The sequence below is a fragment of the Canis lupus genome, chromosome 17, assembly GCF_003254725.2.
Source record: "Canis lupus dingo isolate Sandy chromosome 17, ASM325472v2, whole genome shotgun sequence".
Lineage (NCBI taxonomy): Eukaryota > Metazoa > Chordata > Mammalia > Carnivora > Canidae > Canis > Canis lupus.
This window is the reverse complement of record NC_064259.1, coordinates 8,075,021-8,102,076: the sequence shown is the minus strand read 5'-3', so window position 1 is coordinate 8,102,076 and position 27,056 is coordinate 8,075,021. Positions and strand designations below refer to the sequence as shown.

Genomic DNA, 27,056 nt, shown 5'->3' with positions numbered 1-27,056 from the left:
GCTTGTGTTTGTAAACCTTTTCATCAACAGAATCCAAAGTATGTGGGGGTTTTGTGTCTGCTTTCTTCTGCTGCACATTGTGTTTGTAAGAACCCATTTGCTCTTGATTAGCTGTGGTTCTTCTGTTTTCCTAGCTGCATAGTATTTCACTGATGGGCATCTCATTGCTATTTTTATCCATTCTAGGTTGATGGAATTTGGGTTGCTTCCAGTTTGGGAGTACTTCTGAATAATGCTGCCATGAATATGTCTCTCGGTGAGCACACAGATCTGGTGGACAGATGCTGGGAGGTAAAAGTATAGGATGTTGGGAATGCCTATCTTCAATTTTGATTGATGAATCCAAACTGTTCTCCAGAACAGCATTTTTGGGGGATCATTACTCTGTCTACCACATCTGGCAAACAAAGCAAACAATCATTAAAATTTTTAAAAAGCAAAATACTATTTTTCACCCTTCAAGTTGAGATTTTTAATTTTTATTTTTAAAGAATATTTTATTTACTTATTTGACACAGAGAAAGAGTGTACAAGTAGGGGGGAATGGGAGAGGGAGAAGCAGGCTCCCTACCGAGTAGGGAGCAAAATGCGGGGCTCCATCCTAGGACCCTGGGTCCGTGACCTGAGCCGAAGGCAGACACCTAACCAACTGAGCCACCCAGGTGCTCCTCGAGTTGAAATCTTTAAAAAATAGTAGTGGTACCCACTACTGGTAAAAACTATGAATTGTTGGGCTCTTAAACTTCTCTTTAGTAAATTAATACACTCTCCTGCAAGGCAATTTGGCAATATGTATTAAAGATCTTAAAAAGGCTTATTTCTTTTAATTCCTTGATTCCTCTTCTAGGACATTAGAATAGGCACACGTTGGTAAAGTATGCAGCCGTTAAGAATCATACACTTGAGGGCAGCTCTGGTGGTTCAGTGGCTTAGTGCCGCCTTCGGCCCAGGGCATGATCCTGGAGACCCGGGATCGAGTCCCACATCGGGCTCCATGCATGGAACCTGCTTCTCCCTCTGCCTGTGTCTCTGCCTCTCTCTCTCTCTCTCTCTCTCTCTCTGTCCTCATGAATAAATAAATAAAATCTTAAAAAAAAAAGAATCATACACTTGAAAGATATTTAATGGCAAACGCTTATTACAAGATATACTATACATTAGGTGCCATTTGTTGAAGTATGTAGAACACTAATTGTATATAATGTCTTCAGGAAAATGTTCCAGAGTTAAATATTGCACCCCTATTCCTGCTTTAGAAAAGCATGATAATATTAGAACATTAAAGGCTCCAACAAGCCTTAGAAGAAGAAAAAATAACTAGTTAGCCCAACATTTCCCAAATTTATTGGACTATAATTCTTGCACTTCATGGAACACTTATTACAATCTTGCAAAACTATTATTATACATAATGTGCTTAAAGAGAATTTTGTTAAACAAAAAATCTTGAGAGAGGAAAAAAAGACCCAGAGAATGACCCTTGGGTCACATTCTGATGTATATGTATTGATATATCAATGTACATTAATGACTAGAGGCATGTGCATCTTTTTGAATTACTGTTATTGACATTTTCTCTGTTTTATACTTTCCTGCATTTTAAGTTTGTTTACAATGAAGTACTATTTTTATAACCATACAAAAATATATGTATATTAGCACATGCATTCGTGTCTATATACATGTTTGTTTCCTTAAAATAAAATGCCATCCATCCACAGGCCTTAAATGGAGACACCGGGTCCTTGTAGTGAAGCCACGCTGACGGCTCTGTTGTCTAAGGTGGAGGTGAAGTCACGTCATCAGGTTCTCCCTATCCTTGTCCTTGGCAGGTATACTTTCTTGAGTTATGATGTTCCCGGTGACCTCTGCCTTTTTGGAAATGCCTTACAAGTGTCATCTGTTTGTTAATTTTTTATTTTTTAAAGTATGTTTAAGATTTTATTTTAGATAATCTCTGCACCCAACGTGGGGCTCAAACTCACAACCCTGAGATCAAGAGCCACAGGTTCCATTGACTGAGCCAGTCAGCTGCCCTCATATTACCTGTTTGAACAAAGTCTGTGGGTCTCGTGTAATACTGTGGTGGGAGCCATAATCCAGGGTCTCTTTATAGGGACACTCAGAAGTTTTGGCGAAAGCTTTATTCCAGGAAAATGTCTGGCTCTTGCAAATCAATTTTTATGCATTATTTTGTCAGAAAAACTAAACTGTGTAACCCAATATGCTCCTCCCTACATTTTGGCCCCCAGAATATTTAGACCCAAAGTTGGGACCCCTTTAGAGTAATAAGCTTTTAGGATCACTGAGCTCCAAAAGACACCCTAGAGACCATGTGGTCTTATGCACATATATGGGAAACTGAGGCCTCTAGCCTGCCCTGGGCTTCTTTCAGGTGACCACTCACCCTGCTTCTTCTATAGCTTATTCCTAAATGTGCCCTTTGGCATCATTAATATTGGAAAGCATTTTCAAATCCGGTTGAAAGCATAGGGTTATCACAGATCAGAGTTCAACACAACAGGAGCACAGAGGTGGGCTCCAACCCTCCAGGTAGAACTAAGCCTTGGCAAGAAGGCAACTAAGGTAACGTCTACTAACTAAAGAGATAGAGTCCAGTGGGCATTTTGGACACATTTGGGGAGATGATGCCCAGTGAGGGACTGGGCATCCAAAGGGCCATATGGGCTTGCCTCTTGATCCTTTCTATCAAGGAGGTGATTTAGCTCGGGGAGATGGTTTGACAGAGAAACCAAAGTATATTTCAACAAGTTTAGTTGCTAGGGTTTCAATTTGGTGTCAACTGTGAAGCGTGTAAGCCATCATCTTGCCCTCTAACTCTTGGCCCCAAAATGCTAGTCCAGGAGCTAGGATCAGGGCATGAAAGCATGGCTTTCTGTTTGGTTGTCTGTCTGACACAAATAAGGGTCATGCAGTGAGTTCTTAGAGAAACTAAACTCATTCACTTCTTTGATTTTAAAAATACCCTTTATTTTGGGTCACTGGGTGGCTCAGTTGGCTAAGCATCTGACTCTACCCTTTATTTTATGAAGTGACAGCACTGGAAATTATTTTATTGCTCTTTCAGGACAAAATAAAATGTTGTCAATCCCCTGTGAGACCCCCCCAATTTCTTTTTTTAAAATGATTTTTGGGGATGTGTGAAACCCACAAGTGGGGTTCCTGGGTGGCTCAGTCAGCTGGGTGCCTGACTCTTGGTTTCAGCTCAGGTCATGATCTCGAGGTCGTGATATCAAGCCCCACATCAGGCTCTTTGCTGGGTATGGAGCCTGCTTAAGATTCTCTTTCTCCCTTTCCCTCTGTCCGACTCTAGCTCTAGCTCTAAAAAACAATCAAAATAAACCCACAAGTCTGTGAGCCCTTGTTCTGGTGGCCCCTGACCACTTCTACCACCAACATGTGCCTGGAAAGGGAAGCCAGGTACCCCCTGGAGGCCCTTGTGTCTGAAGCAGCAGATCTGCATGGAGCGTTGCCCTAAGCCCCTTCACGTGTGGCTCTTTCCCACTTCACCTTACACTCTCCCCACTAAACGCCCCAAAGGTCTCTTGCTACATGGGGTTACTGGTCATTCCTTAAACACTCACAGCTTTGGGACCCTCCATGCCTTTGAGATGGGGTTTTTCCCGCCCACAATATCACTCTTCTGTCTCTGAGGCCCGGCTTGCCCACTTAGCAAGATTATATGAACTACAATTGTTTGCAAACTCGTGTACAGTGGGTAACCCCACAGCTTTTGGGGAGCTTAACCTCTAGGTTTTCCTCCCATGAAGCCTTTCCAGAAGCTTCTGGTGGATGTCAGGCCCCTTTCCCCTCAAGCCCATGGCATCTCGTATTCACATTGTACACAAATGTGTTAGGGTCACACGTGTTCTTTAAAGATCTGTGTGCTTGACGGCAGGAACCATGTCTTACTGGTGTTTATATTTCCTGGGGCTTCACAGTATGTGCTCGTCTCATGTTTATGGAACAAAGGAGTGAGTGAGGAGTGAGTGAGAGACTCAGTGGCCCAGCTCTGGAAGTAGGCACAGGGCAGTACGTGGGACCGATGACCTACCTCCCTGAGCTTTCTGCGCCATATTCAGCCCTGAGAGCAGCAGAAGGTGGCACTTGTGGGTGACAGGGGGCAGGCTATAAGAGCCACCAAGAGCTACATCTTTCTCTGCCAGGGGTAGTGACAATTATCACTGATGAAAGGTCTGATCAGAGCCAAGCACCTTCTATATATTTGTTCCTCATCTCAACCAAATAAAGTTAGAAACCCAGGGCTCAGAGAGGTAAAACAACTTGCCCAGGGTTGTATGATTAATAAGTGGCTTTACGGGTGCTGTAGACTGAATGTCTACACACCGCCCCCTCTGAAACTCATTACGTTGAAAGTCTAATTTCCAGTGTGACGTTGTTGGGAGGTGCTGAGGTCATGAGGGTGGAGCCCTCATGAATGGGATCAGTGCCCTTATAAAAGAGACCTCAGAGAGATCCTCACCCCTTCCTCCCCTCACGGAGGCCGTCTGTGAACCAGGATGTGGGTTCTCTCCAGACACCGAATCTGCAAGCACCTTGGTCTCAGGCTTCTCAGCCTCCAGAACTGTGAGAAATAAGGGTTTGTCACTGAAGCTCCTCAGGCTATGGTATTTTTGTTATAGCAGCTGGAATGAACTAAGTCCCAGAGGCTCAGTGTGACTGTAAAAACGGTTTTCATTCCACTTTTAAGGAGAAGGAGCCAGCCACGGTACCCAGACGCAGGGCCCACAGGCCCACCCCGGCCTCCCCTTGTCAGAGCAGAGAGCCAGGTTCCCTGCAGCTGAGGTGTGGTGACCATTCGAGGGAAGGGACCTTTCGTCGCAGCTGACAATGTCCCCATGCGCTGCTATAGTCGACAGCGATTTCAGACACCACAAGGCCTGCAGAAGCAAAGGGAGGAAGACAAGCTTAGTTTAGCCTGCATTTATTTTTGTGAAGAGGAGAGCGAAAGCTATAGAGATATTACAGAGTTCAGAAAGTTTCGGAAAGGGAAATACTTGTGCTTTATCACTTGACCCAGAAACTCCAGCAGAGTACAAATCTTTGATGGTTCTGTCTGCTTAAGAAGCAAACTAAAAATAAAAATGAGGGGAGTGGGGAATCCCTGGGTGGCTCAGTGGTTTAGCACTTGCCTTCAGGCCAGAGCATGATCCTGGAGACCCGGGATCGAGTCCCACGTAGGGCTCCCTGCGTGGAGCCTGCTTCTCCCTCTGCCTGCATCTCTACCTCTCTCTCTCTCTCTCTCTCTCTCTCTCTCTGTGTCTTTCATGAATAAATAAAATCTTGAAAAAAAAATGAGGGGGTGGCGAGCATTTCAACACATGACCCTTCACAGTCGGCCCCTGAGATGATGCCCACGGCCGCATCCGCCCTCCCTGGGCGGCTTCGACGGCCGAGCGGTCCATCAGTGTTTGGAACTCGGCAGCAGAGGCGGGGGGCACACAGTCCTGAGGGGAAGTTGGTGGCCAAGCTCCCCCCAATTGGAATGTGAGTGTGGCTTTCCGCAGACCAAGGTTTCATTCATGCCTTCCCAAATGTTCTTGTCTTCTCGAATGTTCTTTCTCCAACAACAACGGTAGTGCTTTTAATAAATATTACTGAGCCTCTGCCAGGGGAGCCTGGGGACAGATGTCAACCTGGGGTGGGCACAGGGGTGGTGGTGAGAGGCGGTCTCTGGACGAGATGACACCCGAACTGGGATCCAAAGCCCAGGAATTCCCCAAGATGCATGCCAGCCCTTGTTGTCCTGAATCTCAGGGACCAGGCCTTCACTTTTCTAAAGTGAAAAAAAAACCCTAAAGGTTTTTTTTCTTCTAATATTCTTTTAAAGCAAATATCCTGCAACATCTAGCTAGCTGTCACTGGCATTGCAAAGAAATGCAAGATTTATGTACTTCTCCCCAAATGACCTGGTTGCCTAAGGAAGTTCTGTGGAGATTAGAGGCGAGATGCAGGGCTGGGGGTGGGGGAGTCCAAGAGGCAGGGAGGCATTTCTGACGGCAGCTGGGAGGACTGTGGCTCCCTCGCATCCCTTGCTTTAAGCCCTCACTTGTTCCTTTGCAAGTTTTTCCCCACCCACGGCACCATCTGAGCTCTGAAACCGCGCTGAAGAGGGACCATGAGACACCGAAAAGGGATGAAGGCCTCCTGCGTGGACGTCCTGGGTCCTGGGAGAAAATCAGACCTCATCTGATTGAGGTCTTATTGTTTCTCTCAACCTCTACACCATTAAAAAATAATAATACTTTTATTGAGATGTAATTCACATCCCATAGAATGTACCCTTTTAAAGTATATGACTTACCGGTCTTCAGTGTGGTGGGAGTTGTGAAGCCGCCAGCATGGACTGATCCCAGAGAATTTCTAGGACCGCAGGAAGAAATCCCGTATCTGTTGGTAGTCACAGCTCATTGCCTGTTCCCTGGACCATCTTTTCAAAGGAAATGGTTGATTCCTCCACAGATCAGAATCAGGAGCATGGGGGCACCTGGGTGGCTCAGTGGTTGAGTGTCTGCCTTTGGCTCAGGTGGTGATCCCGGCGTCCTGGGATCGAGTCCCGCATCGGGCTCCTTAAAGGGAGCCTGCTTCTCCCTCTGCCTGTGTCTCTGCCTCTGTGTGTGTGTGTGTCTCTCATGAATAAATAAATAAAAAATCTTTAAAAAAAGAATCAGGAGCACCTTCTGTTTTATAAAGATGTACAGAGCCCCAAGGGGACATGTGCTTGGCTGGGATCCTTTAGGGAGCTAGTGGCAGATGGGACAACCCTGTAAGGATGGAAAGGCGGAGATCTGGCACAGTGCTTCCTAAAGGTCTTAGGGAACTGGTTGAAATGAGACTGTAGGTCTGGAGCAGGGGGTGGAGTGGGGGGTGGAGTGGGGGATGGCTTCTCCATTTCTCCCAGGCTCCTAGGGACCACTCTTGTGCCCCCTTTGAGAACCGGGGCCCGAGCCTCTGAGCGGCACTGAGGGGCTGTTCTGTGGAAGGCCACCAGAGAGGAGGAGGGGTGCAGAGTGGGAAGTCCTTGGACCAGAGTCCGATAGACCTGGATCCAAGTCCGGCACCCCACCTGCACCCCATTGGTTGTGACCTGGACAAGATTCTTTTGATCTCAGGGACAAAGCGCCACCCAAACCAGTTCAAGCAAGGAAGGTGACATTATGGGAAGTGGAACAGGGGTCTGCTTCAGAGTTTGAAGCCAGTTCTTAGACAGCAATGCTGACTAGATGATGCCAGCAGATTCCTCCTCTGAGTCCAGGTGACCCTGTGTGCCAGCAGTGGGGGGAGAGGGAGCCTAGGGGGATGGAGAGCCCAGGCTCATGGTCTTGACCTGGATGGAGAGGCTGGCTGCGTCAGGTACCTGGATGCTCTTAGAAGTCAGGAGGGAAGGGGCACAACCGCTACTTCTCAGCTCACTGTCCTTCTCCAACACTAGCTTTCCCTGGGACATCTCCAATCACCTCAGGCACTCTGCCCTTATCTCCAAATATCAGGAAGAAGGAGCTTTCCCTTTGCAGAAATTTCCCAGGTCGATCTTCAAACCGACCCTGCCTTTCCCGGAGCTCTGCAAACCACTTGGAGGGGCTGGTTTTGCCAGGTCCGAGCTTGCCTGTGTAAGTGAGGTTACTCAGGACCTGCTCCACAGTGACTTTTTGTTTTTGTTTCTCCAGATAGCAGCTGGTAGATTTTTCCATTAAAAAAAAAAAAAAAGATTTTTAAAAAAATTCTAATAGATCATCGTGTTACATAAGTCCAAGCCCTAATAGAACATTCTGTTACAAAAAGATATAGGGATATTTCAGAAAACCAAAAGGTCTCAAGAGTGACTGGAACTACAAACAGGGAAGCTGTCAGAACTGTCTTTCTGGGGCTCCGGGGGTTACTGTGTGACAGTTTCGTCGTCGGCTCATGGCCGAGCTTCCTTGTCTGCACATGGCCAGCACGGCTGCCGCAAGCCGGGCATCACCGGCCTTTCCCACTGGGGGCCTAACGGGGGCTGAGAAGCGTTTCTGAATCTGGAATCAAAACTTGCGGGAGAGTATCCAACGGGCCTGGCTTGGGGGTCTCTAGTCGATGAACTGAAGTTTGTGTGACCCAGGTCACACTGCGTGAGCATGGCTCTGGGTGGGGTCAGGTGTCAGAGTACAGGGAGTATGATGGGAGGCAGGCACCCCAAGGCTCTTCAAGAACCCTCTGATGGCATATATAGAACGGATGTGTTGGAGCCACTGCTCTGTTCTAAAATACGGATGGTAACACCTACCGCTCTGAGAAAATGGGTTGCGTGAGCGAACAAGTACTGTGTCAACTCTAAGTGGCTGTCTGGAGGCTGGTGACCGTTCTCCTTGGGGAAGTCATCCTTGCTGGCTTGGTGCTGACCCTGCAAAGTGGACTGTGGGCTCCTAGTGCCCTCGGTTGAGGGGAGGCGAAGGAGCGGGCCCTGCAGCAGGCAGGGGCCCCCAGGGCAGGGCAGCTCCACGCACCCCTGGCTGGAGGCAGTGCCCGCCCTGAGTTGAGTTCGAGGCCCTGCCAACTCCATCCCCACTCCCTTGGAGGGGCGCCAGGCAATTCACAGGTTGTCTCTGAAACACTAACTGTCTTAAATACTCAGCAATGAGATGGGCTCGCAGAAGCCCAGACCAGTATAAATAGGCCTCTTTATTTCTCTGCCTTCACGCTAAGGAGAAAGAACAGCAGAACTGGGGAAGAAGGACATTCCAGAAATGCCACAGAGAGACCTCAAAAGAGCACTGCACTGTGTCTGTTAAAGGAAGCGCTTCATGAGAAAGGAGCTACAGGAAGGGCCCGTGGGCTCCCCGGATGAGGACAGCGATTCCTGCAGGCTGGTGGGGAGCCCTGGGTGCAAGGGCAGGGGCCGCAGCCCCAGCCCAGGCCAGCTTGCCGCCCCGTGTCACGTTCTCGCCTGTCTCAGGCGGTGGCATTTTGCCAAAATGTGTCATTCTGAGTGGACTCCCAAGACATCTGCTGGCCTGGAGATCCCTGGGTGGCCTGTGTTCATTTTACACAGAATCCTTCTCAGACAGAGAGCGTGGCTACCTCATTATATCAAGAACAGGGTTCTGCTTTGAATCGTAAACTAATTTACTTTATGGAAAACCTAGCACTTTTTCAGTCCTACAGTTGTGGAAAGGGTGCAGTAGGGCCACGGAGTTGTAAAAGGGAAAGAGAAGTCCCTCCTCCTCAGGTCTGACCCTTGAGGGGGCAGTTGTCGGGTTCTCCCCAGTGACTGGCATCTCCATGTGGTCTCTTCTGGTTTGAGAAAGTAATCGTGAAGCCTCGGCGGAGAATTGCTTCCCCAATAGGGACAAACTAAACACACGTGTATGCACACAGAAACAACACACAGTCCTGCCACTTACCAGCCTTAATGAGTTGTGTTTTTTCATGCTCACTTAATGGGCATGTGGATTTGTACCTGTTGGCAGAATTTGGGTACAGGGTTTAGGTTGGGCACAGCTGTCCCCAGGGCCACTGGTTTGCTTCTTCTCCATCCCAGAAAGCAGGATCAGAAGTTTGGGGTTATTGTTACAGGGTCCAAGAAGGGGGCCACAGATTGGGTTAGACACAGGTGCTCTCGGCAGCCCAGACAGTGAGCGATGTTGCTGAAGGCTGTCCTGCCCTCTCTTGTTTGAGGATCTGAGGGAGGAGGGGGGCTCCCGACGGTCAGGACAGGGAGAAGAGGCACACAGTCACTCCTAAGACTGGATGCCCAAAGTGGCCTCTTGGTAAGGAATAAATTATGGTCATTCCTTGGCAAGGTCTGGTTTCAAATCCTACTCCAGAAGCTTCTACTCTCTGGCATATAGGGCAGCTCACTTATCTCAATTTCATAGTCTATCAAATGGCCCTAATTCACAGACTGCAAGTTTATTACAAATGAAAGACGGTGCCTGCTATGTGCCCTCCCCCCCCACACACAGTAGGTGCTTAGCAAACGGCACGTACTGTTACTGGTGTTCATTCCTGAATTTTCCTTTGCTTTCATTCTATCCTCCATCCTCAGACCCTCAGGCTAAGTGCTTAGCTTAGGACAAGGACTGATTTATTCATCTTTGACATCCCCAAAGGACAGGAAGGTGTATAGGTGGCCATCAGCAAATCCTCGTGGATTCACCCACCAGTGGCTAGGACTCCTGCTGCCCCCTCCAACCCTATCTTGGCACGAACACCTACGGACTATATTTCCAAACGCTCCCTCACACAGCACGCTGTTGACCAGCAGAGTGAGACAGACAGGAAGCAGGCAGCAGAACCTGAGGAAAGCAGGTTGGTGACAAAGGCAACTATGAAGAGGACAGCCTGGGGGCAGTAGGATTCTCAGGGTGGGGGTCAGAGGTGAGCCACAGAGGGTCTGATTCTGATGGGGGCAGACCCTGGTGCCAGGCCAGCAGGGCCTGTGGAGTTCTGGGTACCATGTGGCGGAGGGTGCAGAATGTAAGATCACTCTCATTCACTCATTAAGTGCTGTGAGGACCCACTACGGAGATAGGCACTGCCTGGGCCATCAGAATGAGACATGGGCCAATGGGGCTGGAGAGAAAGGAGAGCTAATGACCAAAGTCTCTGGGGCACTGGGAGTCAGTACTGAATACTCTGGGAGGGCACAGGATGTAGAGAAGGGTGCTGGTGCAGGATTAGCCACCAAGGGGATCAGAAGGCCCTTTGGAATAGGACTTGGCCAGAGGAGGAAGGACATTCCCAACCCAGCAAATAGCACTCAAAAGACCCTGAGATCCTGAGCTTGCATGTAGGAGTGGATGCTTACAGAAGCCCGCAGTTCCTGGGGCTGGTGTTGGGGCTGACCCGCCCAATCCAGCACTGGGTACCCTGACAGAGTCTCCTGGGAGCATCCTTCCTGGGGGTTACAGACACTCAGCCACCAGTCAGGAATGGGACACAGCCTCATCCTTGACAGGCTTGGTGACAGCCAGGGTTTTTGCCTCCTGTTCTGGAGCCTTGGGCTCACGAAGGAGAGAGTTGAGCCTTTTCATTGGCTGTCCTCTTGGTAGACACCCCAGAGGGCAGCAGATCGGGTTACATTCCAAAGGTTAACTTCTTTTTTTATTTTTATTTTTATTTTATTTATTTATTTATTTTTTTTTTTGGTTAACTTCTTTAGAACAGGGCTGGCACTCCATTCAGATCAGAGGACACTCAGATTCAGAAGTGGTTGGAAACACCCTCATTCCTGTGACATCTCTCTGTCATTCCAGGCCTCAAAAGACAGCCATCAAAGAGACTGACGCCTCCCTGGCCTAACTCGGTGCCAGACAGAAGACAACATTGAGTTAGGTGATTGCACTTGAACACGAAAGAGGAACAGAGTACAAGCACACACCCCTCCGCCCATGTCCTCTCCCCGGGCCCACTACTGGTCAGCAGCGCAGCAGGCCACAGTGAAGGAGAGCTGGAGTGGCGTCAGGACACCCAGGTGTGGGCCATTGCTTACCTGTATAACTCTGGGCATGTCTCTTCCCCTCCCCGAGTCTTTTTTGTCTGTGAGTAGCCTGGTTAGGTATCTGCCTGTCTGGCTCCTAGACTTACACATGATGGTCAGTCGATAAACCACACACTGGTCCGTGGATAAACAACAGATGTGTATGTACTTTGTGCCTGGACCACAGTGAAGAGATGGTTTCCAAATACCTGTCCCACGCTACTTAGCATGGCCGAGGGCAACAAGCTGACAGCTTTCTTCCCAGAGAGAAGCAGAGCGTGCTTTCCCTGCTGAGCCCAGAGGGGCCCTGACTCCAGGGCCCAGGGAGCATCATCACAAGGGAGTCAGTTGGGGATCCAGGAAGGTCCCTGCTCCTGGCTCTTCTCTGCTTGCGCAGGTAGCCAAAGAGGCCACATCAGGCCCCTGCAGCAAGGGTGGGGCTCCCTGGGGTCAAAGAGAGAAACTCAGAACCCCAGAATGCAGGGCTGGGAAGGACTTTGGACCAGATGCAGCAAACATTGGCTCGGTGCCTCTGGTCTGTACCAGACAATAAGCAGCAGCCTTCTGTGCATTAAATAGTCTATGTGACAAGCCAGGCTGAGACATCATTGTTATCCCCCTGCCTTTTCCAATGTCCACACCTCCAGCTAGACTCTAAACACGGGAACCTGGTCTGTTTTGTTACCACCCTCTCTCGAGTGTTGCAGAGATATTCAAGAAAACACTGTTAAATAAAATGTGGGAATAAATACAGGTATTAGGGACTTAAGCATGTATCGTCTGACTTCCTTGTTTTCATCATTGCCATCGTCACCTCTCTTCTTTCTAGATATGACACGAGAAGTGATGTTTTGGATGGGAGTTTTCAATGAGATGCTGAAGTTCCAATAATTGTTCCCATCTTGAAACCACAGAGCAGCTGGCTGCGAAGTGAGGCAAAGGTCTCCGCAAATCCCAGGATCGGACCATCATCTCTTCCCATCTCATAACTTACACCATCCCCAAAGCCTTGCAGGTGCTCCAAGATTTCGTCCTGGTTGCAGAGTGAGCCAGCAAAGCTTGCTTCTTACCTGTGTAACACATGCAGATGGCCACTGTCTCTGCCCTCCAGAGAAGGCTGTTTTGTCTATATAAACATCCGACTTGAATAGGGTCAGCCAGAGCACAGAGCATGCTGTCATTAACTTCATTAATGTGCATTAACGGTAATTGTACCACTTCCCTGCTGGAAACACTGTCTTCCCTCTCCTCTCTTCCCACCTCAACCCTGGGAGTTACCAGAGCTAACCAGCACATAGTAAGTGCTTCCATAATTATCACCTCTCTTTTTTGCCTAACTGTCAAGGGTAGGCCCTGGCCCATGTTCTTTCCACTCCATGTATGTCCCCTCCTCTGAATCCCATACCATTTACTCCTTCCTCCTGGCCAGTAACCCAGCCAACTTTAAACTGGGGTATTTCTCCTCTGAGCCAGTTGGTTTCCATAGCTGGTCTGTGAGCTCCTTGAAGACAGGGACTCAGCCTAACATGCCATAGCCTCTCCATTCTTGTTCCCCAACAACACTGATTTCAGGTCTGGCCTTGCACACAGTAGATGCTCCATAGGTAAGGACCAGGCCTCAGAGCCTTTAAAGATCAAGGCATAATGGATATAGAACTGGCTAGGAAAGCAAGTTGGCATTAAGTGTGAATCAGCTCTAAAAAAAAAAAAAAAGTTATGAATCAGCTCTTTCTTCTTCTGGTTCTGAATTGGGTTCTGTGACCCTGTCACTCTAATGCCCAATCCCCCTTCCAAGGGGTGGCCTGTGCCTAGCAGGATGCATAGAGCATTAGCACTGGCGTTAGATGGCAGTGAGAAAATCTACAGCACACAAACAAAAGCTGAATGAGGTGATGAGGATCCCACCAGGGGAGCAGAATTCTGTCCAATTTGGAGTCAAAATGCATGTAATGGCACCTGGGTGGCTCAGTTCGTTAAGCGTCTGCCTTTAGCTCAGGTCATGATCTCAGGGTCCTGGGATGGAGTCCCAGATCGGGCTCCCTGCTCATCAGGGAGCCTGCTTCCCCTCCCCCTACCCCTCCCCCAGCTTGTGCTCTCTCACACACACTCTCTCTCTTTCAAACAAATAAATAAATCTTAAAAAAAAACTAAAACTAAAACAAAAACACACGTAAAAGCCAGAAAGCCAGAAGTCAGGCATCACGAGCTGTGACTAGATAGACAAGGAGAGGGCAGCCAAAGCAGAGACCAGTGAGCTTTGTAGCACCTCTTTTGAGGGGGCTGGGGGCTGGGGCTCAGCCCAGGTGGACGGCTCAGAGTCTGAGGACACCCACACAGGCCTCCCCAGCTTCCCTCGGCTCACTGGTATCCAGACAAAAAGGGAACAAAGCAGTGGGCAAACAGAGGTTCCTGTTTCCCGCTTCATTAAAACTGTGTGAGTGCCTTTTCACTCCCAGAATCCCTGTCACATTCTCGGCTCAGGCTGTGTCCAGGGCCCAGCCCCTGGCCCTCGGCCAACTTGCAAGATTCCGTTTCAGTTTGGAGGTTGAAATCTGCCATGTGGTGACATTTGAGTCCAATGGCTTAGGAGCACCGTTGTCCAGAATGCACCACGTCTGCATTTTGTACGAGTGCCCCCTCTTCGCAAGGTGCAGCCTCTGTGTTCATCGAGAGAGGCTAAACACACGAGAATCTTCAAGCCAGAAATTGCCTGACTTCTCCCCGGAGAGCATCTGCCTGGGGAGGGCAGGGTGAGGCTGCAGACACAGGAACTCATTCATTCACCTCCTTCAAAGGCTACAAATTGGTTCTTTATTCACAACAGGGAAAACCGTCTAATGAGCCTTCTTTTTGTTTTTCAAATCAGATAGACAAGCTGATAACAATTTAAAAAATATGTAAAACGAGACTCTCCAGTTATGGGAGCACAGCCTTGAGCCTCTGAGTTCCTGGCTCACTGAGGAAGTGGATTTGAAATGCAACGAGGAAATGAGGAGGTAAACGTTCGTGTCTATTTTAGATTCCCAGTGAGGTCCCTATTTCCTTTTGATTTTGTATAAACAAAGGAAGGACAGTTGTTGGTTTGGTTATTTCAGATAACCCATGTCTTTAAAGTAAATGTAGTTTATCTAAATGGAGATCTAATAAATGACTAAACTTTTCCAAAATGTACCTCCTCAGCTAATGAGAACTGGGGCAGATACCATTTTATTGAGCAACGACTGTATAACAGGCACTTTCTAAGCAATTAGCATACGTTAGAAATACTGTTGACTGGCTATCTCCACTTCCCCCAGAAATTCCATTCCCGAAAATCTATTGCAAAGAAATAAAAGCATCTGTGCAGCAAAGGGGTGGTGTGTGCGTGTGTGTATGTGTGTTGCAGCCTTGTTCTTTGTGGCAAAACCAGAAACGGGGTGAATATCGATAAATAGGGGAATAAAGAGTGTTATTTTCAAATCATGAAATATGAGGCCACTATTAAAGTCACAGCTTTACCAGAAGACCAGACTGGATTTCCAGAAAGTGTTGTTGAGTAAGGAAAGTAAAATGCATAAAATTGTGGGTAATAGGATCTCTTCCTCAGAAAGACCAAAAGCCTTTTATAGGACTACATATATTCACGTGTGAATATCGATAGGCTTTTGGTACTGTAGTATCATGGAGTAAAATACCAATGGTATGTTCTAGGGTGTTCTGGGGCCGTGGGATATGCAGTTGGCTGGGCGTTTAGCAAGAAGCTGCAATGTGAAGAGAGCAGTCCAGAGGGGGAAGTAGGCATCAAACCAAAGAAAAGGGGAAGAAAATAATTTCACCTTGAAGAAATCCACCAGGATGTATAATATAATCATGCTTATGTATTTATGTAAAATCATCTATGCCAGTTGAAAGTAATAAAAAAATTAGAAAAATGAAAATCATATTGAATTTTTCTCAACCTTATGAAACATTCTTTTTCTCATTTTAGAGATGAGGAAACGGGTGATCTGATCTTCCAAAGGGCATCTGATCCTATTTCTAAATTCAGTTCCTGAAATGATGATGCAGAGCAATTGTGGAAAAAAAAAAGGACAAAGAGTGAATATAGTATACTCCACTAAAGTACAGTGGAGATTGTAAGAATCCCTGAGACCCAGAGATACTGTCGCTAAAAAGTGGGAATACAGCCCTGCAGACACCTCTGTGTGCAGACACCTCCTTAGCATATGTTGACAAACTCACTGAAGGCAGTCACTATAGAGGTTCTGGGGAGTCATGGAAGGAAACTCATTCTGAAAAGTGGGTAATCCTGACAGGAAATGAGGCCAGTCTTAGAACCAAGAAGGGCACAGGCCTGGGACCTGCCTTGGAGGCCTTCCTCCAAGTGGTTCCCGAGGCAGGAACTAGCAGCCCCATTCCTGGCAGGCAGCCAGCCCACCTTGAGCAGGTGTGAATGAGTAATAATCACAGTGACCTCTAGGCTCCCAATGATCTCTTCCCCCTGAACAGCAGTGAAAGAAATTAGAAATGGCCCTGGGACAGGAGGAAGACTGTGTTCCCACCCCGAGGTCCGAGAGGACTGCTGTCTGAGCAGAGCCACTCCTGCCACAGCCCCCCACCCCCCATGCCTTCTGATAAGCGGCCATCTGTTTATGTGCATGGAGGGGGCTGGTCCACAAGGGCTGGCACAGAGGTGGCACACAGCTGCTGCGGGCAGCCTCATCTGAAAGTAACACAGGCCAGCGGGTCCTCTCTTTCCACTGAAGTGAAGCAGTAGGCCGGGCCTGGATACCACATGGCCAACAAGTAGGGTCCTAAAGATGCTCCCGTGGCCACAGAAGGAACCCCAGTACTTCCTCTGGCTGCCTGGGTGGTCACCATTCAAGAAAGACAAGCCCCTGCTTCAGCGACCACAGTGAGGGTCCCCCGGAGGGAGCCTGCAGAAGCTGGTCATCCACAGATGGGGACAGCCTCGAGGATAAGCCAAGTTCCTGCTCTCTGGGAGGTGGCAGCAGGGAGATGCCCGTGAGGACAGATTTGCAGGCAAATTGTTAGAAATATTTGGGGAAGAGAATCTCAGAGATGGTCTTTCTTCTAATCTGGGTGGGTAGGGGCTCCTGCATGAAGATTCGAATATTAAGGAAGGGTGACTTTATTTTGTATACCAGATTGGTGAGGTGGGAAATGTCAACCACATGGAGAGAGATGCACACATTCAAACTACAAATCTTATCATGTCACTCTCCTGCTTAAAACCCACCAATGGCTTGCTTCGGGGTGAAGCCCAAACCCTTTCCATAGGCCCCAGGTCTGGAGCCTTCAGCCACACACCGCAGCCACGCGGACATCCTCAGGTCTCCAGCCCTTGGTACTTGCTTCTGCTTCTGTTTGGAACACTTCCTGTTCCAATCATCTAGATAATTCTTGTTCACCCTTAGAGATTCAGCTTGAAATGTCACCTCCCCTGGGAAGTCTTCCTTTGGCCATCTCTCCTCCTGGATTAGATGAAGCCCTCCTGCCCAGGGTTTGGGCAATCGCATTGTTTCACTGTCCTTGATCGATGCGATCTTCTCAGAGAGGGATTCTGAGAAAGCTGTTACTGCATCCCCAGTGTTTTGTATGTAGTTAGCACATTGACACGTGTCGAATGTCTACATGGTGAAGGTACATGATTTACACAAAGGGATCATGTACTCTTGTTTGCCTCCAACAATGCTGTGAGCATTGAGCACGGCATTCAAGCACCTCATGCTCTAAACCTCATCAGCTCTATCCCACCTGATTATGTTTTCCTTTTCATTGATGGTGCCTAACGCAGAAGAGGTACACCATAAGCACTTATTAAATTGCCCAAGTGATATGCTGTCTTTTTTCCCTGCTTGATAGAATGAATGCCTCTCTTCCACCCCTGCCTGGCTAACTCCCACTGACCCTCTAAGGTCCCGTTGACATGTATCTCTTTACGAAGCAGTCTCTGTCTCCCCCAGGCAGAGTAAGTGGCCTCACCGCTGTAATCTCCAGCACCTTGCTCCTATCTCTTCGTGGCTCCTACTGTGTACAGCTATGATGTGTTTACAAAGCTGGCTCGCTGACTCAGTTTGGATCATTGATGGTACTGGCACGGTGCCTTCTTCCATTCATTGTCTCCAGCATCTAGTATGGCCTCTGTCACATAATTGACGTTCAGCAAGTATTTGTTGAAGGAAGGAATGATTGAATAGATGCACGAGTAAATAAATGTAGGAAGGAAGTTTTACAGTTTCATGCATAGAAAACTACCTGGTAGGCTGAAAAATCCATTGGAACCCATCCCAATTTACTGCTGCAGACCTCCAGACCCTGTCAGTTGCGATCAGAATCAGGGAAATCATCCCAGCATGCCAGAACTAGGTAGAATTCTTTGTAGCTGATGAAACTGAGGTCCTAAATGTGAAGGTTATGCAGCAAATTACATAATAATGAAATTGGTCAAGATATCAAGATTGATACCCATGCATTCCAAGGGTCATTAATCATCAGGACAAGTTGTCACCTCTCTTTCAGGTAACGTGTAATGCACTTTTCATTTCTTTCTTTTTTTCTAAACCAATATTTATTTTTTAAAAAGATTTTATTTATTTATTCATGACAGACAGAGAGAGAGAGAAAGGCAGAGACATAGGCAGAGGGAGAAGCAGGCTCCATGCAGGGAGCCCGATGTGGGACTCGATCCAGGGACTCTGGGATCACACCCTGAGCTGAAGGCAGATGCTCAGTTGCTGAGCCATCCAGGCATCCTGCACTTTTCATTTCTTAATAAGGTAATAGTGATTCCTAATAATTGTATAGCATTTCATAGTTTACAAAGTCCTGCACAAAACAGCAGCAGCAACAAACTTCTGAGCTTGGTATTTGTGATTAAGTAACTCGTTTAGCTCTTAAAGGATGGATCCAGGGCTAGTATTCAAGTTTTCTGGCTCTATAGCCAGTGTACTTTCCAGGATACAATATCTGCCTCCAATATCACAATAAATGGTTGTTAAATATTGATTTTAGGCTGACTCATGGGAAATACCAGCCTTCCTAATGGATATCATCATTTACTACTTCTAAGAATTTTCTGAAGGAGACAGAGACTAGACTTGTCAAACCTTAGCTGATAAGATCTAAGGTAAGCTACAGGAAGAACCAGAAGTGTGTATGTGAAGCATGTCTGTGACTCTGTATGTGGAATACCTGGTGCTTGAGGGCACTCAAAAGTGTGCATGTGAACAAAATAAGCAAATCCTCAATGCATAGTGTCTGCACAGAGTACAACCTTTATGCATTTTTACCAATGAATTAATGTGCCTTATGTTTAAAAAATTCTCCTATAGGTTTCCTCCATTTAGCCAGGATTTCCATAGATTGATGTTAAAAAAATTTAAATGTTTTCCAAATAACTAAATCTATTTATTTACACTTTCATTCAATAAGGAACAAATGCCTATTGGTGCCAGATGCCTAGTTCCCCCACGATACAACAGTGAACAAAATAGACAAACCCCTAACCCTAACCTCAAGGAATTTACATTCCTTTGGGATAGAAGGATAACTAAGTTACACGGTATATTAGACGATAACTGGCATGAAAAAAAAATGGTAAGGAAAGGAATGCCGGAGTGGGTGGGGAACAGCAGTTAAACTCAAGGTGTTCAGGAAGGTGGCTTTTGCACAAACCTCTGAGAATAAGAGGCATGAACTGTGAAGATATCTTAGGGGAAATCTTCACCTTTGGGATGAACACTCATAATTTAAGAAGTCAATTCCCACCCACCCCCTAAAATAAAAATAAAGTTTTCCCAAATAGCTTAAATACACTTTGCTGCCTTCCAAGGGAGGGTGTGACAGGTGCTGTGATGGTTTTCTGGACATCTCTGTGACTCTTGGCACCCTACTACCTTACAGTGTAGTAATGACCACAGGAGCTGAGACCATGGAAATTTAGGGAACTATTTGCCCTTCCATCCAATGGCCCCAGGTCTGTCTTTCTTTAGCACTGAATCTGCCACCCAGTCAGCTACTGCAGGCTGCTGACGCAGGCAGTGTCTGTGTATCACCATGCTGCACTTTTCATCTGCCATGTCTAATGTGTCCTTGGTTTGTGACGATTGGGTCCAGGAGAGAACAAGCAGAGCAAAAACCTGGACTTCCCTGCCGAGCGCTCTAGGGCACCTGCTCTGCCTCCTAAGGGGAGACCCGTTGTGCCTCTTGCTGGCTCTCCATTTCCTTCCAGACTGTCTGAATGCCAAATAGCTGAACCCCTGAATTTGGGAAATATTGCTAATGAATGCCTCATTTTCCTTCCTTTCAGGGCTCAGACCCATTTTCTTTATGATTTCAACAGATTATCTCAATAGAGGCAAGTTGATGCGTAAGCCCCACCACAGTGGCCGAGACAGACTCTGATGAAGCAGCGTTTGGGGAGAGGATTCCCAGAATGTGATGCAAGAGCTCCAAGATGAGGAAAGGGGACCCAGAAACAGAGGACAGGGACTGCCTTTATTTTTCTAACCAATATACCTCCTGCACACAACCCAGGACTAGCAAGGAGCACTGTGATAGCTATTATGTGTAACTGTCAGGGGGAGGGGATGAAAATTTCTTTCTTTTTAAAGATTGATCGATTTATTTGGGAAAGAGAGAGAAAGAGAATGCCCATGAGGTGGTGGAGGCGAGGAGAGGGAGATGGGGAGAAACTCAAGCAGATTTTCCACTCTGGAGCCTGTCACAGCCTGAAATCAACCTGAGTTGAAATCAAGAGTCAAATGCTTAACCCACTGAGTCACTCAGGTGCCCCAGAATGAAACGTACTTCAATGTACTTCAATAGAAGTTCATGAAAAGTGCTGGGGAATATGTTAATAAATAATAAATTCTTAGTAAGGAATTTGGGGAGGGTCAGCAGAAGTGGTGGTGTTTGAATAAAGCTTCCTGAGATGAATAGGCTCTTCATAGGTAAATAAAGGGGAAGCTTTTGCAGATGGAGAGAAGATCCCAGACAAAGGCCTGAGGTGAAGGGGAGTGAAATGCATAGTTTACTGACAAAAAATTGAGAGGTTAAGTAGTAGAACTTAACTTTTCAAGCACGTTTGACCTGAAACCTAGGATCCTTCAGGTAATATTGTTGCCTAAGACCCTGCTTTTTTTTTCCTTTTCTTTCTCTAAGTGTACATTTTTTGCAACATGTGCAAGCACAAAAATCACCTGTCAACTAATAATGCCATGGCCCTGGACCTGTGGGTATAGAGAGGAGGAGCAAGGAGCGGGGCTGTGAGTTAGCAGGGGCCAGATGGAGGTAGGCCTTATCGAATCACCAGAAAGTTTGGATTTTAACCCACAGGGGCAGTGTTCCCCAAAGCAAACTGTTTGGAGTTGCAGTTTTCAGGGCCATTGCTTGGTGTTCCTAAAGAAAAGTTCTTTGGTCAAATATATTATAGAAAAAAAATATATATATATTATAGAAATATGCTGGGCTCGGGGTGCCAGGGTGGCTCAGTGGTTGAGCATCTGCCTTCTGCTCAGGGTGTGATCCCGGGGTCCTGGGATTGAGTCCTGCCTCAGGGTCCCCCTAGGGAACCTGTTTCTCCCTCTGCGTATGTCTCTGCCTCTCTCTCTGTATCTCTTATGAATAAATAAAATATTTAAAAAGAAAGAAAGAAATATGCTGGGCTCCATGAGCCTGGACAGATCTCTTCTCTCTGGAATCCTGGGGCACTGGGGCTCTGTAAGGGGGGGAGGGGAGTGAGGCATTCTCCAAATTCAAGTGACACAGCCTGAGTTTCTGTGTCTGACAGGATGGAAGCTGCTTGGGACACACTGCCAGAGCTCAACAAGAAGGTGCCATACACATTTTAGAGCTGGAGAATAGCACCAACCACACAGGGGCATTTTGGAATGACCATTGTGTGAGCCCTGCAGGGAGTAGACCAGTGGTCAGGGGCCACCCCAGAGAGCACCCACTAGAGGCCGTGAGTCTTGTCCATAGCAGGGGCAGGGAGGCTGGCTCATGTCTAATGACCCCCTCTCAGAGGCCCAGCTTGACTGCAGCCTGCTGCTGACTCCTTTTCACGTCTGGCCACAGCCACACAGCGTGCCAGAGCTGAGCAGCCGCCTCAGGTCTCGGGCTCCTGCTCTCCGAGAGGCCACCCCGCAGACAGAGGTCAGGCAAGCTGAAACCGAAGTTTGTCTTGTGTCCTCGAAGGAATGCTGTTTTCTACAGAGAGGGAAGAGAGGGCGGCGGAATGGAGCTGCAGGCCCCCGCTGGCTGGAGAGGCTTCTAGAGCCCACCTCTGAGTCTGACTCCCTATGTAACATATGGGGAAACTGAGGCCAGAGATGAAGGGACGGGCCTAAACTCACACAGCTAGCCATGTTATCAAATAACACTCAGTACTTACTAACTCCCAAACAGTTCTGCATTATCATTCTTCATGTTAATTGTTATTTTTTTCAAGTGTTTTGACTGGAGGTCCAGGACCCTTGAGGGTGTTATTCTTGCTCAGCTCCCTTAAAATTTTTTCTTCTGAATTTATATTTTTACACAGATTTTTAAAGAATCACTTTCTTTTGATGATCCTGCCTCTGACTTTCCTTCGAACAGATAGATTTTAAAATGCAAGTAGGCTAATGACAGGAACGGGTCCTTTGCCAAGATGTGAACAGTGCCAAAAAGATCCCTTACCAGATGGTTTCCTCACCCCATAAATTTTCCCTCATCCTCAATTTGACAGGTGACCTTCAGAGAAAGGACTCACAAAAGAGAGAAGGCAATGGCCATCAGGAGAGGGAGACGGCCTGGTTCAGAGGATCTAGCAGAGGAAGCCTGAATCCAAGTAGTCCATTGGCTTCCGGGGCCTAGCGGAAGTCTTATTCCTTCCTTTGTGCAGTGTTAGTTCCCCAGCCTGATGTTCAAGGTCCCTTGAGTTCCCACGGGCAACTTCTGTTCTGGCCAGATGTTTATTCTTGGTCTGAGTTAACCAACCTTTCCCCACTTAATCCCCTCAAGCCTCTGCTCATTGAAGAGTCTTGCTGTTCTGGTCCTTACTATGCTCTTCAAGTTCCTGTCTCTGCCCTGAGCGTGTCCTTAATGTCTCCAGTTCAAATTGTTTCTCTGGAATGCTTAGTACTTGATAGGCTGTCCAAGCTAGATGGCTCCTTAGGGGTTACTGAGTCTAATTTGTTTGTTTGTTTTAGAGGAGTGGAAATAGGGGCACTGGATAGGAAAATAATTTGCTTGAGATCCTACAATTAACAAGTGTAAAAACTGAGACTCAGTTATCCTGATTCTTGACCCATGCTCATTCTTTGATATTAAGATAGTTTATACAATCCATTACACTCACTCACCACTTAATAAGGATTATAATAACCAATATTTTCATACCTAATGCATTAACATCTCATCACTAATCCTCAGAAGTAGTCTTCCATCCATCCATCCACTCATTTATTCCTTCAACCTTCCAATGTTTATTGAGGGTCCATGTTCAAGCATGGTGCTAGATCCTAAGTATTATTATTTCCATTTCATAGTGGAAGAACTTGACACTCTGAGAAGTTCCATGACTTGCTCTAATTTACTGAATAAATTGGGTCTCAATAGGAAACAGGACTGATTCAGGTGGTTTCCACAAAGGAGCTCTTTCCAGAGGTGTAGACAGGATTGAAGGAAAACATGACATTTTGAGGCACCAGATGTCAGTAGCAGTGAGAAGCCAGGGCCACAAGGGTGAGGGGAAGACCCACCATTCCCAGAGCCCAGTGAGAATGAGATGCAGTGGGTTAGGGGGCTGTAGGTGTCAGGTGCTGAGCTGCTGCTATTAGAGAATGGGCCAGGATAGAGGGGAGCACACTCTGTCCCCTCTCCCAATCTCTTTCCAGGGACCCCCTTTGTCTAAGCTCAGCCAAAAAAACCTATGGCAAGGAATCACCACCCTGGGGGAGGTGATTCACAGAGGTCAGCCCCTGGGACATGCAGCAGGGTAGACAATGAATTCAGAACAAGCTGAAGTATCCAGCCTAATGCGCCAATGGATAGCAGGGGACCTAGGATGTCAACTCTGCTTCAGACCCCAAATCCTATGCTTTCTTCTAACATGGGGCTTGCTTGCATTTATGGCCTTATGTTCATTCAGTCAGTCAACTCTTCATTCTAGCAATAAATACACTGAGCACTAACTCCTTGCCAGGGCCTGTGTCTATGTCTCTTTTCCCTCCCCAAGCAATGAGGTCAGTGACCTTGTCTCACTTGTCTCCAAGTTCCTCAGTCACAGTCCTGGGTGCCTGGTAGGCATTGCAGCTGTTTTGATGACAAAGAGCTCACAAGGACCACTGGGACCTGCATTGGAGGAAGCCACCAGAGCATGCCCAGAGAGAGAGCCCGCTTTCACTCTTCAGGGCATGGGGAGGAGTGTTGGTACCTAAGTCACCTTCGTGTTGTCTGCGAAGTGTGCATTATATTTAAGGGCTGAGGGCTCAGAGGCTTGGGGAACTCACCCCCCTTTCTGACAACAGAGCTGTGATGCAGTGTCTCGCTCCTAGAACATCTGCCCTCCGCTGTGTCCTTCCTGACACTCAGCTCTCTGCTCTGGCTGCAGAGTCTCCAGCCACTTCTGTGAGGGCAATGGAGGAGCAGATGAAAGCAGAGCTTGCCCCTTCCCCTCAGGCTCACACCTTCCTTGCGTTGCGGTGACAGAGTGATGTATGTCAAGGTTTGGATGGCTTTATCTTACAGGTTCTACTGGGCTACAGCAAACAATGATTGTGTGTAAGCAGCCTGGCCCTGTTCAAACACTGTCAGTGAGAATGTCAACAAGAAATGGAAAGATTTGGAGGCTGTGCTCATTGGCATTCAGCCTCTGGTAGTTGCTGTAATATATTTCTTTTTCTTTCTTTTTTCCTCACCACACCACCCCACAAGCCCAGAAAAGTGCAAAAGAATCACAAAGGACTATCCCATCCCTTGTTTCTGTTTTTTTTTTTTTTTTTAAACTCATCCATTTGTAACTACGTTAAAATAAACTTACAGCATTTAGATGCAATAGTTGATCTTTGTCACTTCATTGATGAAGCCTAGCGAAACCTGGAGGTCATCCTTATATCTCTTTCCTCTCCTCTTCAACACCCAGGGTGCCAGCAGGGGACCACGGCAGGATTTAAGAGAAAGGACTTTGGGGGATCCCTGGGTGGCTCAGCAGTTTAGCGCCTGCCTTCAGCCCAGGGTGTGATCCTGGGGTCCCGGGATCGAGTCCCACATCGGGCCCCCTGCATGGAGCCTGCTTCTCCCTCTGCCTGTGTCTCTGCCTCTTTCTGTGTGTGCATGTCTCTAATGAATGAATGAATAAATAAGGGGAAGGGGAAGAAAGAAAAAAAAAGAAAAAAAAAAAAAAAGGACTTTGGATGTACCTCAGGAATCATATTTGGATAGCCCCCTCACATACATGTCCTTTGTTTTTTTTTTTTTTTTTTTTTAAAGATTTTATTTATTTATTCATGGGAGACAGAGAGAGACAGAGAGAGAGGCAGAGAGAGAAGCAGGCTCTATGCAGGGAACCTGACGTGGGACTCGATCCTGGGTCTCCAGGATCCCGCCCTGGGCTAAAGGCGGCGCTAAACCACTGAACCACCAGGGCTGCCCTACATGTCCTTTGTTTTAACACTGAAATCCATTCTACAAAGTCGATTTTACAGATGAAATAGTGGAGTTCAGCCAGGTTGAGTGACTCGCCCGAGGTCACGCAGCCCATAAATGGTGGCATTGAAGCCTGAGCCCCAGTCTCATGTGTTCAACTTCTAGTTCCCCCACTGGGTTTTGGTGCTTCAGCTAAGGGAGAAAAAAGGGCCCTCTCTCCAGTGGTGATCACACTGAAGATCTATCCGACAGGATGCTTCTAGACTCACTTGCTTCCAAAAATTCCTATAAAAGGTACTTAGGGGGGATCCCTGGGTGGCGCAGCGGTTTGGCGCCTGCCTTTGGCCCAGGGCGCGATCCTGGAGACCTGGGATCGAATCCCACGTCGGGCTCCCGGTGCATGGAGCCTGCTTCTCCCTCTGCCTGTGTCTCTGCCTCTCTCTCTCTCTGTGTGACTATCATGAATAAATAAATAAAATCTTTAAAAAAAATAAAAAATAAAAAATAAAAGGTACTTAGGGAAATGGCCACAAAGAATCCTGCAAATATGAAGGGTTGGGGACTAGGTAAGAGTAAAACCTGACCAGGCTGAACTGCAGTGCTTGGGAAGAACTAGGGTATTTTCTCTACTAGTACTGGCCCCATTGTTTTCATGGCATGGCATCACTCTTATCAAACCGCATATGAAACTGGCCTAACTATAAGCCTGTCTATTATGAAATGCCCTTGTTATTTTTTTTTTTAAACAAGCTTTTTCCCTTGATCTCAACTAGGCCTGACCACTTTTCCCTGGCCAGTTTTTCCTAGGTTTTATGCATCTTTTTAGACCTCTTCAGGATTATTACTTTCTCATGAAATTCCCTGATCCCCATCTGGATGAGGCCCCCTGTTCTAATTCTCTCAGCATCTTATAGTTTTCCTTTGTAGCTCTTATCACATCTCTAAATACCTATTTGTATGGTTATTTATGTCATAGTTGTCCCCTCCATCATATCAGAAGCCTAATAAAGGTCCACAGAGATTATTTCTGTGCTGTTTACTGCTGTGTGACCAGGACATAAATATCTTCTCTGAACTTCCAAAACATTACATTGAATAAATAAATGAGTCAATGAAAGAAACAATGCCTGGGATCCCGTCAACTTCTGACAAGTCAAAGGAAACCTGCTTCTATGGACCATCTGCTCAACAGGTTGAATGCTGGATAAGCCTTCTCTTACTTGTTCTCACAAAAACCCAAAGAGAAGAACTGAAGCTCAGAGAGGGAAGTGAATCTGCACACAGCTAGGAAAGGATGGAGCTGGGTGGAATAAAGGTTTCAGGTATGCTCCTCTCTGCCTCCCTGCCTGTCCAAAGAGGTGGCCTGGACCAGCCTGCACTTCTGACCCTACAGCTCTGACTCCCGGCGGCCTGCCTCCTCTGTCTTCACTTCACGAAGGCCCAACTGCATTTAGAGGCCACAATAGCAACTGGAATATTACAAGAGCAACCTTAGCAATCAAAGGGCCACTCTAAAGTCCAGGAAGTTAAAAGTGGTTTCTCATTTCACAATGAGCCAGGCTTTTGTGGAAACTAAGTGCTAGCCCTGTATTCTAACGACCAACCACTTTACAGTTCTCTTCTTTGTATGCTTTGTAGGTTTTTAATTACTCATGATCATAAACCACCTAATTACAAATGGTGGCCCATGGATTGCGAAAATGTCTCCCAAACTGGCCTCCTTCCACTTTGCTTCATCAAACTGCTGCTGAATCCCAAGTGCCACCCCCATCATGCCCATAATTGCTGAGGAGTCCCCCAGTGCCCACCACATGCGGTGACACAATCGGAGGACGGTGGCCTCTGCCAGTATCTTCAATTATGTAGGCCCCAGAGGATAGCAGTGGCTTAGTGACATCATCCAGCATGTCAGTGCAGACTCTAGGCCTTC

The 27,056-nt window shown here is 47.2% G+C and overlaps 2 long non-coding RNA genes across 6 annotated transcripts; one reads left to right on the top strand and one right to left on the bottom strand.

Moving 5' to 3' along the window:
* Positions 1 to 4,696: 4,696 nt before the first annotated feature.
* Positions 4,697 to 6,807, bottom strand: LOC125752807 (uncharacterized). The gene is made up of 2 exons (XR_007403154.1): positions 6,347 to 6,807; positions 4,697 to 4,922 (listed from the first exon to the last, which is right to left on the bottom strand). It is a non-coding gene; the product is annotated as an uncharacterized LOC125752807 (long non-coding RNA).
* Positions 6,808 to 11,214: 4,407 nt separating this feature from the next.
* Positions 11,215 to 24,500, top strand: LOC112664824 (uncharacterized). Of its 5 annotated transcripts, none has more exons than XR_007403177.1 (6): positions 11,215 to 11,491; positions 12,327 to 12,794; positions 14,364 to 14,493; positions 15,465 to 18,276; positions 18,512 to 18,626; positions 19,809 to 21,216. It is a non-coding gene; the product is annotated as an uncharacterized LOC112664824 (long non-coding RNA). The 5 variants fall into 5 exon arrangements; XR_003140014.3 differs by lacking the exons at positions 11,215 to 11,491; positions 12,327 to 12,794 and adding an exon at positions 14,003 to 14,247 and having other exon boundaries at positions 15,465 to 18,019; positions 18,108 to 18,276; positions 19,809 to 21,213; XR_007403175.1 differs by lacking the exons at positions 11,215 to 11,491; positions 12,327 to 12,794 and adding exons at positions 14,004 to 14,247; positions 21,291 to 24,500 and having other exon boundaries at positions 19,809 to 20,791.
* Positions 24,501 to 27,056: the final 2,556 nt, after the last annotated feature.